This window comes from Drosophila yakuba, chromosome 3L (assembly GCF_016746365.2).
Source record: "Drosophila yakuba strain Tai18E2 chromosome 3L, Prin_Dyak_Tai18E2_2.1, whole genome shotgun sequence".
In the NCBI taxonomy this organism is placed as follows: domain Eukaryota; kingdom Metazoa; phylum Arthropoda; class Insecta; order Diptera; family Drosophilidae; genus Drosophila; species Drosophila yakuba.
In genome coordinates this window covers 695,862-707,426 of record NC_052529.2, presented here as the reverse complement: position 1 = coordinate 707,426, position 11,565 = coordinate 695,862, and the positions used below count along the sequence as shown (strand labels likewise).

The 11,565-nt window shown below is 46.3% G+C and overlaps 1 long non-coding RNA gene across 1 annotated transcript; it reads right to left on the bottom strand.

Moving 5' to 3' along the window:
* Positions 1–9,937: 9,937 nt before the first annotated feature.
* LOC120321593 lies at positions 9,938–11,565 on the bottom strand. The gene is made up of 2 exons (XR_005561300.2): positions 10,965–11,565; positions 9,938–10,892 (listed from the first exon to the last, which is right to left on the bottom strand). It is a non-coding gene; the product is annotated as an uncharacterized LOC120321593 (long non-coding RNA).

Sequence of the window (11,565 nt, the reverse complement as noted above, 5' to 3'; positions counted from 1 at the left end):
CAACACAAACAATCTGCAACACGGCGCCTTTGCCTTTTTGGGACATTTAATGGGAGTTGCCGTTGCCTTTTTTGGTGCAACGAAATCAAGCAACAAAAATCATTTTATCGCTCGGTGCTTCTCTGCTTTTCCCCTTCGGTTGATGATGATATCGCTTGTTTGTTTGTTTGTTGCCCGTTTGTTGGTTTATTCGCCAGCCAATGCAGTTGCATTAAAGTAAACGCTTTTTGAAGTGCCTATCTGGGCGAAAGGAGCCGCATTTGGGCCTTAACAGCGGCTCAAATGATCGCAATTTGGCCAAAAAGCAGAGCCCAGCCCTCTGGAAATGATGCGATTATGAATTCGTTTGGATCAAGATAATCGATGCATATATAAACTTCATCATGCCATGGATAGCTATCGGTAGTTGGTCAGCTCAGACCAAAAAAGACTTGAATATATGCCTAGTATTTCCGAATTAGTCGTGCCTATTTAATCTGTATTTGCAGACAGCCTTTTGTCGAGCTCGCATGTGGGTAAACAGTTGAACAATAACCAATTGCAGTTCCCACACACAGCGGCACGCGTCGGACACGAAAACCACCCCGAAATCAGAGGCGCATCCAGCGGATCGCAGGTGCGGATTCAGTGCGAGCGAGGTGGTGGTCACAAAGGGGTGGGAACTCCATTCGATCCGGGCTCTGGACAGTCGGTTGCTTCTCAGCGCGTTGCGACGCGAGAATCGGGAATCCGGAGAGTCACACGAGAACCGAAACAGTTGCTCATGTTGGGAATGGAAGTGGGAATGGGAATGGGAATTCCCAATCCGAGGGAAATCGCTGCCAGAGCGAGGGTGGGATTCTCGTGTCGTGTGAACTTTGGCGTGGAATTATTTGCCAACTAACCAGAGGTACCAGATACTCCAGAGCATAGGAACCAAATTCAAATTGAGTTGGAGCACATATTCTCAGGAGGTGTGTCTGACTTAATGTGGGAAACAGAGCCAGAATGCAAGTGGGTATGTGGGTATGAGAAGAATTCCTCCGATTTTTGGGCTCCTCTCGGGCTGCTCTGGCCAGCAATTACACGATCAAAAATTCTCCTCGCACTTTTTGCCGCATTTTCAATTCGGAAATATCTCAGGTGCTGTTCGCATGACCGAAGAAGTGTGGGACTGAGAACTGATTCAGATGGGTATAAATGAGCTCACATATGGATTTGCTATCCTGCCTGCATCTTAATGAATTGCCGGCCATTTGGTGCCGCGCTGCTAAACGAGCATTACCTATTAAGCCCATGCCATAATACCATAAGCCACATAAAAGTTGACAAGAGCAGCTGGAAATTCAAAAATCCACCGCCAGAATTTCGCTTTCGACCCCAATGATGGGACAACCGAAAAAAGGATACGGCGCCTTTTGATTCTTGGCATATTTTCAGCTCAGCACGGCTTCGATTGTTCCTTGTGCTGTTGATTTTTTTGATTTTTTGGCCGAAACTTTTATGAGCGAATGGGTAAGCCGAAAAGTGGAGCTTTCGGCGACACCTTTTAAGCGCGCCAATCGAATCAGTGTTTTAACACGAGAATACCATTTCCAAAACGAGCTAATTAACGACTCCCGAAATAAAAAATATAAATAACAATATATAAAACGACAACCCAAAATTCTACGAATACCCCGGGCAGCTGCAAACGGAGAATTGGGCAAACGGAATTCATATTCGTTTGATTCCATTTCGCCGTCCTGCGAAAGTGAAACCGCAGCAGGTGATCGCCATCATCATTTTTTGCCAACAAGTTTTGGCAATTTGAAAATCTCTGCGCTAATTACTGACGACTGGACTTTGGGAATCGGGGACATGCAGCTGCCTGGGAATCGGAGTTTTGAGTCTGGATTGGGAACGAAACTGGGACCCAAACTGGGACCTTGTTGCCTAATTGAACCCATCAATTCGGAGTTAATGAAGTGGCAGCCGGTCCAGAAAATGTCGCTGTGCATTTTCAACTCCAGCGACGCTGCAATTCATGAGGCATCTCTCTTTTTCGGCCGATAACGGGGCATAAAACACATTCGCCAACTGGGAGGAGAGCTTCCTGTACAGCAGCCACTGGCTACCGTGGCAGCCGTTTAATTAGCAGGTTAATTGGCCATGAGCCATCCACATCCCCATACCCATCCACCAAGTGCGTCTCCAATCGCCAGCATCCCCAGCCCCGCGATTTTGCAACTTCATTAATAACTGAGATAGCCAGATTGTCTTTGGCCAACTGCCGTTTGTCATAGATAAATGTACAGAGAGAGAAGACAGAGCCATTGATTTTACTAACCACAACTTGTCGAAATTCCATGGCATCTATTCGAACTAAGATTTTCTCTGCGTGCATGCAGTCGCAGCTAGGAGGTTGTCTTGTTTGGGCGGAGAGCCTCTATCGATGGCGCAGTGACAAATGATATGTTGACAACAGCCAACAGGTAGTTGCAAAATTTTGACTTTTGCTTATCGTCGAGGTGCGAGACACTATACGTAAATAAATGTGCAAATGGAGGAGGAGGTTGGTGAATGGAGTTTGGGAGCTGGGATGTGGGATGTGGGAGCCCCATCTGCCACAGCTTCATTTGCGAAATCTCCCGTTTACGATGATCATTTACCGCCTCGCAATTACTCATTGTTATCAGCTCCCAAGCGGGGATCTTTATTTAAAGAAGCTTTTCTGGTAGTCATCCCAGCCCACCACGGATCATCGATCATCATTTACGCGGAATATCAGTTAAGTGGAAGGTAACAATCTCTGAGTGAGAACAAAAAATGAACAAGCTTAATATTTTTGAAACATTTTTCACATCTGCTTAAGAGTAAAGTTTACTTTGAAAGGTTTTTGCGCCAAAATAATATTAGCTAATGCATAGAAACATATACGAAGTGATGGTTCTCTTGCCAAAATAAGAAATAACTCTCGTGATCTTCTTTGCCCCAAAAAGTTACCCCTTTTGTGGAGCAGTTGTTCCCCTCTTGTTTCTTCACAAAGAGACTAAGACATCTTGAAAAGAGGAGACTAAGGATCCCCTGCCCTCAATGAGCCCACCTTCAAAAATGTAACCCCTTCTCGGTTTCCAGGGGAACTACGTTTACGTTCCCACGGAGACTTTTAACCCCAGGCACCACCCCTTCAAAAACCCCTCAAACCAAAACCCACCACCTTTTGACTGATATCGAACCCCTTAACCCCTCCATGGAAACAACTTCCACACAGAGCTTCCCCTGAGTTTCCCCTGAACTTCCCCTGAGTTTCTCCTCACTGAGCATGCGCGACCGTTTCCCCAGCCGAAGAAACTCCCCCAACTGGCTGAGTTTCCCCAACTCGGCGATCCATTGGAGAATTGCTCCCATCTCAGAGGTCTCTCTCTCTCTCTCACCTTCGTGAGATCGGCTCTTTGGCAATGTTGGAGCAGCCAGCGAATTGGGTTCGTAATCATGCGGAAATGATCGCGCTGACCTTTCTGCAAATCAATCCTGGTTGCATTCTGCATTTTCCCGATGGATTCATCTGCATTTTGCGGTTTCAGATGATAAGAGCAACAGGGATAAGGGAAATTTAAAAATAAATTATTCTGCAAAATATTAATTAACTAGTAAGGACAAACCTCAAATTCTACAGGATTTCCTCCCCATGCAACCACATTTCATGTCGATAATCTCAGCGGCAGGAGTAAAAATCATCGCCGACCTTTTGATCTGCTTTGTTGCACTCAGTCAATACAATTATTATTGATTTGCGCCGGCTTTCGCAGGCCCGGCTTTATTAGGGCGCTCCAAGGTGAACCTGAACCTGCTCCGCGCATCCCGATCTTTGGCTGAGCCGAAACCTGAATCTTAACCCCAACCTGAAGCTGAAGCTGAACGTGAACCTGAACCTCAGTTGCAGCCCATGGCGCGCAATTTGCGTCTACGTGTCCGAGATTTGTAGTTGCAATCAGTTTGAACTGTCGAGTGTCGACCGAGAAAGAAGGAACCCGGCAACCCAAGTACCTGAATACCCGTGGAGCCACGATTAAGTGCCGGGCCAGGTTCAATCTCCATCTCGGAGTACTGACTTGGATTCCAATTTAGGTTCAATAACTGTGAAATAATCAGTGGCCAGCAGTCGGGGTAAAAGTCAAATATTGGCCATCATTTCGATACGGTGCATTAGGTGAAATCTTTTAGGGAAATCTTTTGCGTGCTTATTGCAAAATCCAAGTAATTTAAATATTTTTTAATGATTTTATTTCGCAGCAGATAATCTGCTTGACAACTCCTCTTTGAATAGTATTTATCTTGGCATAATCTACATCTTCAATGTATTCATCTGCTCATCTGGTCATCGGTTATGACCACGATTAGTCACTTCCATCGAGAGGGCTCTTTAATCCCGCAGTCACGGCGATCGGCCGAACTACTTTATTAAAGGCCTTCCACGACCATGTTGCACTTCAGCTTTGGCTAAATGGCATTTTAATCAAAATTGTCGCCCGGGGGCCTTGGCCAGCATTAATGCGCTGCATTATGGCCGTGGCAGCAAATTAAAGCCGCCTAAATGTTAAGCAATTTGCACTCCGGCTCCGCTGCATTAGTCAGCGAGCCAGGGAGCCAGCGAGCCAGGGAGATGGCCAAAAAGCGCTGTCTGGCTGAAAAACAACCCGGTTTTGGCCGACGATCGCAGTCAAGTGGTTGGAACGTCTGGCTCACTGTCTCTGGTGGCTTGCTGGCCGGTTGAGTGACCAGGCCGGGTCTTCTCTAGTCTAGTTAACTTAATTTCAACGTCACGTCGTCACAGTTGGCCGTCAACGTGCTCGTCGTTCTGGTCATCGCAGTCGGATTTGAATTCATAGCTATGCTTTTTTGCGTTTGCGTCTAATTGTACTCAATTTCGAGGTCATGGGAAAATCCCATTCGGTACAATGGGAACATTTGTCCAACTGAAATGGGGAACCAGGAAAAAGAGGGATGCTGCAGCTACTATTTAAGAAATGATGTAGTGAGTAAGCTATGAAACAACATGTATATGACATAAAACTGAAACCGTTATGTAATATGTTGGACATTTCGAAACATTCTTTGGGGCAATTTAATTTAACTCAAGAGGGTTTCACACCTGGACACTTAGTGTCCAAACTTGACCCAATTGGAGCACCGTTCAGCATTCCCGGGAATGTTTCGCCAAAGTGCTGAGGGCCACTTGGCGATCGCGATCGCCGGTGGGCAATGCCAAACAATATCAGCCTAATGACTCAATTCCGTTTAATTGAACACCGGACTGGGCAATTACACAAGACATTTAGTGGCTGTAATGCGAACACTTGACTCGCTTCGTTTTATTTCGTTGCGATGTGATACGCCGTCGTCTGGCGTTTCCACATAATTAAAAGGCCGGATTCTAATTACCGCCGCCCCCCGTCGCAGTGGGGAAATGTGTCAGAAGGCATTTAGAGGGGCATTCGTTTATGCAAATGCCACAACAAAAATAACGCCCAGCTGCAAAGTCGGGTGTGCGCATGACAAACGACTTGAACTTGCGGCTGGTGGCTGGTGGCTGGTGGGCAAAAGACACAGAATCATAATAAAAACGAACGAAAATTAAATTCGCAAAATTTAATAAAGTTTGTCGGCCGCCATAAATTGCGTTAAGCGTTTACCATTTACATACGTATGTGCGACATGCTGAGAAGTCGCGAAGGTGAACAGCACACGCAGAAACTCTGAAAAAGCTCAGAAAAACAGCAGCCCAGAGTCAAGTTTGTGTCTTAAGTCTTTTGTTTTTTTATTTGTCAAGTTTGTGTCTGGAGTCTTTCGTTTTTTTTTGGACAGTGCGTTCGCATTTGCATTTGGCTGCTGCAGCCATTTTTTAATTGATATTTAATTGCAGGCCCACAATTAAACGCAAATAAAATTATATGGTTTTTTAATGCCCGCAGCTGCAAATTGAACGCAAATGTAATTTGATTTTATTATTTTATTTTACTATTTACTTATGAGCTTAACGGGCTACTTAAGTTTTTATTGAAACCCCAGAGCAGCTGCCGTATACCAATAGGTAGACAATGGGCTGCGAAAAGGTGCCAAGCTTTTGAGAGCAGATGCGGCAAAGTGGCTGCCATCGGTGGTACTGGTAATCTGGTCTAGTCCCGAATCCCATCTATTGTCCTGCAAACCCTTGTCTAACACTCATCAAGTTCAATTGAAGTTCTCACGTTCGCATTTGTTGGGCTAATTGGAGTGGGGATCTCGTTCTGTTCAGAGTTTTTCCAGTGAAACAGGAAACGCGCTCGAGGAGCTTTGGATTCTCGTGTGTGGGAATCCATGGCACTCGTGATTACCTGGCAAATGGACGAAACGAGAAGCCAACAGCAAAGCTTACGGATTGTTCAAACCCCCTAATTGAGACAAACTGAGCCAAATTTGTTTTGTCGGCAGCCTAAAGTCGCCTATTGGCGTTGGCGGGACTTTGAATTGATTTGAAATTGGCTTTGAATTTGGGATCAATAAGCTAAAACAAAGGTTAAGCAGGAAAAAGGATTAAAATTACAGTCCAATTATGGTTTCTTTAAGCTTAACGATTCAAAGTTTTGTAGAAAAAGAATTTAAACAATGGCAAACTGTTATTTATTTAATGCTAGTTCCAGGGAACCGAGTACCCACAACTAAACTACACAACATGCCACCTCCTTCGCCCTTGACCATGGCTCTAAATTGGTGTCTTTCGGTAAACTATTCCTGCTTATCTGCTTGTCTATATCAACATATCGCTCGCTATCTGGCCATTTGGCCATTTGCCTGCCTGCCCGCGGCCTAAATGGCCGGCAACATTGAACTCGACAAGCAAAGCCAAGGATTTTGTTGCGTCTGCAACTTTCTTGGCGTCTGCAACCCACGGCCAAGATTTGGCGCCATTGAAATTGAACAACATGCAAAGCAACCCGCCTTGCAAAAAATAAAAAAAAAATATAAAAAAAACCAAGGAAAAGCGCACACTGAACAAGGAGAATTCGAACTGGAGCTGCGCAGCAGACCACGCACCTCAACCTCAACCTCAAGCTCAGCTTCAGATTCAGCTTCAGATTCGGATTCGGATGCAGGCTCGATTCGAGATTCAGCCCAGACATTTGTGGGGTTTTGTTTGGCAACAGACAACAGGCGCAAACGGGGGCATTGAATGCTTTATTTGGTAGTGGAAACGATTTGCCAGCTTGGTGCCAAGTTATGCGTCGCCCATGGCTGCGAGAAAAGAAATAAATAGTAAAATGGGCATAAAATAGGCGCCCAGCTGCACTCGGCGCTCGAATTTCCGTCTATTGAACTTTTGGCTCGGAACACCATGTCAGCAGCATTCGATTAACTTTAATTTGGGCCGCAAATCGCAGATGCTGCTGTGTTTGCTTTGTGTGGCTGATGGGCAGATGTTGCTGCGTTTGTCATCGCTGCGACAACGGCAACTTGCAACTTGCAACATGGCTGTCAGACTTTTTGGACAGCGGCAACTGCAGCAGGGACATCGAGCATCAAACGATGCCGCCTGTGCTTCCGCCATCATTAATAATCCCAATGGCCATATGCTGATATACTGTGAGGTACTGAGATACAGAGGTACTGGAGCACTGATGCTACCAATACCAGATACTGTTGCTCTTGTTCTTGTTCTGATGTTGCCTGATCTTGTTGCTGTCATTTCGCTGGGACTTTTAATTTATTTATGGTTTGGCCTTTGCCGCATTCAACTGCCAATGGCAACTGGCCAATCTGGATGGGATGTAACTGCAGGATTCAAGATCCAAGATCCACCAGTTTCCAGCAGCATCCAGTGTCCAGTGTCGAGTGTCCCCCTAAATGGCAATTAAGCAAACAATTTATAGCGAAAATGTTCGATTTAATTAATGTTTGGGCTGCACGCAGAAATTAGCAAACACATGTGCCATTCGGCAAAGGAAAAGCTGGAAAGGCACCTTGCTGATGGAGAGCCACCAAGTGGTACTTCTTGGCCAGAAGTTACAGGCCATAAACACGCCAAAATTTCGAGCCGACAGCGCCAGCAATTTAAATAAAACTTTTGCTTAATTGCATCGCATGTGGCTGCCTGCAACTGGGCTGCAACTCTCAACTCTCCGTTTGCGATCGTTAATTTAAATTGAACACATTTAGGACATGGACTTGGATCTTGCAGTAAGACTGGGCCTGGAATTGGAACTGGGATTGGGAATGGGATTGGGATTGGGTTGGTCTGCCTGCCGATGGGTGCTTTAATTGCCATCGAACCCGGAGCTCTCTGCAGAAGTTGGCCCCTTGAGCCGCTAAGCGGCTAAACGATTTCGTTTAATGCAAGTGCCCATCATTTTGGGCCTTTCCACGTGCTGAAAGTGATTTCCTCTGCCTGCCCGCCGGACATTTTGGTCATGGCGAACCGGCAATTAAGGCTCCTTTCGCCTCACCTTCCATTTCGACCAGGGAGTGGGTATCCGAGCTCCTTGCCTAATGACTTTTTAATTGGCCGCTTCGATCGGAGGCGCAGGCAAATGTCCATGCGCAAATAGACTACGGGGATAACTGGTAATTCGAGTCGGAATTGAGCCATCAGTTGACGATGTGCCCGTAATCCGAGACGCCTCCATCTAAGCTCCAATTCGCACTTGGCAACCGATTCGTGTCAGCTGCATCATTAATGTCTCAATTCCTGCCCGTAAATTCATGGCAAAATACACAAAGAACAGAAGCTGCAATCGGAAACGGTAGCCAAAAATCGAGGCCACTCGAATTACAAGTGGCACGCTCTTAACTTGATTTCAAGAGTTACTTTCAGCTGATTTACTAGGAGTCCCAGATCGTATTTTAATTTAGCGACCGTATTTCAATTTGGGTCTGCTCTCAGCATGTTTTTCAAGTTTCTCCTTGATAATTCTCTTCGAAGCCAAACCATTTTATCTTAATTTTTTTTGTCTTTACCCAACCGCAACTAATCACTCACCGAAATCCTTGCCCAAAAACTCATCTTTCTTTGGGCCAAACCCAAAATAACGTTATTTATTTCCCCAATTTCAGCTCATCAATTTCTGCCAACGGAGTTACATCTTCATGCGGCAGATGCGAGCGGACAAATGATGAGTACGAGGAGTATTTCCGAGGCCCCCAGTTTAGCATCCAGAAATCAGAAATTAAAGCGGGACACGCAAGGTAAGAAATTCAATTAAGGATCTGTCGTTCTGGGGGCTTTGACATAACTTAGATGCGGCTGGCTCCCACTCGAAATTCGGTATTGGAATCGGGATCGGGATGGGGATCGGGATCGGGACCTGGCATGGGACCCCAGCAGGGTGTGGCGCCTATAAAGGACATGGACTCGGAACATGGCCATCGGATGGGAGATCGGAGGAGGCAAGCGCAGCGGGCTCGTGCATTTTAATGCCCCCGACGACGGTGGCATCGATATCGCTATCGATTCCGGGGGGAAGGGAAGGAAAGTCAGGGATTGGATGGGATGGGAGATCGGATTGGTCTGTCTGGGACTGGTTGTTTATGCTGGTGTTATTTTCATTGCAAACAAATGATGAGGAACACGCAAACGCACTCAGACGGTCCTTCGTCTGCGCTGGGCCACAGGAACGGAGGCCCCGGGGTCTCAAATTGAAATCACAATGACTTGCGAGGACTTCTGAAGTCCGACTGACTGGCAGGCACATAAATTTCAGTGCAGAGCGAAATTCGAACAAAATTATTGGATGATTTTTATGGTCACTTAAAGTGGGTTTTATGTGGCCCAGGCAGCAGTGAACAGTGCACATAAAAATAAATGGGAAAAGCGCAAGAACTTTCCTGCCGGCTCGTGATTAAAAATATATTTTAAAATTCTGCTAAAATCGATTGCATCTCAATTCTTGGCCGATCGCTCGTTCGTTCTTTCGCTCTTCTCATTTCAATTTCATGTTCAGCATTTTATATGCGCCCCGCGCAAAAACGGATAAAATATTTACAGTTTATTAAGGCTTGAAATTTAACGATTGAAATTTATGCGGCACCGCCGAAAAGCCACAAAAAACGCGAAAAAGGCGAAATTCCATCAGAGTGCTAATGCGTGTTTGATGCGGCTTGCAGGTGTTGAGGCAACCGCGTTTTTTATGATAAGATAGCACCCCAGACCATCGACCCAAAATCGCTGGTTGCTTTAATGAGCCAGCAGGCTCTGTTCTGGGGTGCCCAGCATGGAGCATCCTCCAGCTTTCCACTCAGATTCCACTCAGCAAAAAATCAAGATGATTGGCCAGGATATCAGATCACCTCCAAATGCCTTTAGGTTGCCTAAAAGATATATATTCACTTTTTATGATTCATGCTACACTTTTTAAAAGGTAAATATCGGGAGTATATAGATTTTTTTCCTGTTTACATCATACATAAACTACGGCTTGCACTTATCGCTCAAAAGCCGTTCGAATTATGCGAGCAACTCCTTAAGAGACCAACTCTTGCAAATATGTGCTGGGGATCGGGTTGCGAGCCGCCGTCGCCTGGTGATTGACCAAGTCGTGACTTGGCCTCCCACGTCCCGCCGCCGACTTTTATTCCACTCCTCTCGGCAAATTGAGTTTGCACTGGGCGCCTTTGTTTGCCAGCCTGCTAGACAAGTGCGTGGGCTCCATATTCACTCCAGCCTCAGTCGCGACCCCAGTCGCAGCTGGATCGCCAGTCTGGATCCCCATTCCCAAGTCGATCCTCCAGGTCCCACTGGCGACATCTGTGATCCTCGGCAGACTCGCCTTTTTAAGGCAAACGCGCCGACAGTCGCCACACACTTCCCCTTGTCTGCGAGGCCTCCATGCATCCATGTTGTGGTCCAAATGCATAGCTACATTTTCTTCGTTGCTATGTTGGGTGTCTTAGAGGAAGTTCTACAAAAATCATTAATTTTACTGTATTATATCATAATACTTAGGTGTAGAGAGTCAGTTAATGCAGCTCACAAATGTTCAACTTAGATGTGTGTCCATGAAATTAGTTGATAAACAGGGAAACAATAGTATTTCAATAGCTAAAGTATTCTAGAAAAGTAACCTTTTCAGTCACCGCTCTAGTCACTTGCAACCATCTCTGGTAGTTGCCGCGGAAAATGTTCTGCTTCGTTTCATTTATGGCCATGATGTCTGTGCGATCGTTGCGTGTTTTCCCAACTTGGGGAGCTCTGGTGAGCTGGTGATCTGGTCTTAGTTGCAAGATGGGTGTGGAGTGCTGCTCTGGGGAGTGGGCGTGGCCAGGTGGGAGCTGCGTGGGCCAACTGCAGGTGTTCCCACAGACTGATGGGCGCCATTAGCAGACGCGATGTGGGCGCCGCGGAACGCCCATTTCAATGAAAAGGCGCCAGGAAAAGCGCAGCGGCGATCTTTGATGCGAATTCCTGCGCGGCCTCGTCGCTCGGCAGTATGCAAATTACCCAAGACAGAGACTCGGCGACACTCGGTGACACATAAAACGCAGTTAAAGGTTGGACACTAACTGGTTGTCCGACTGTCGTCGCTCCAAGTGGCTGCTCCAAGTGGCTGCTCCAAGTGCAGTGGTATGCCATGT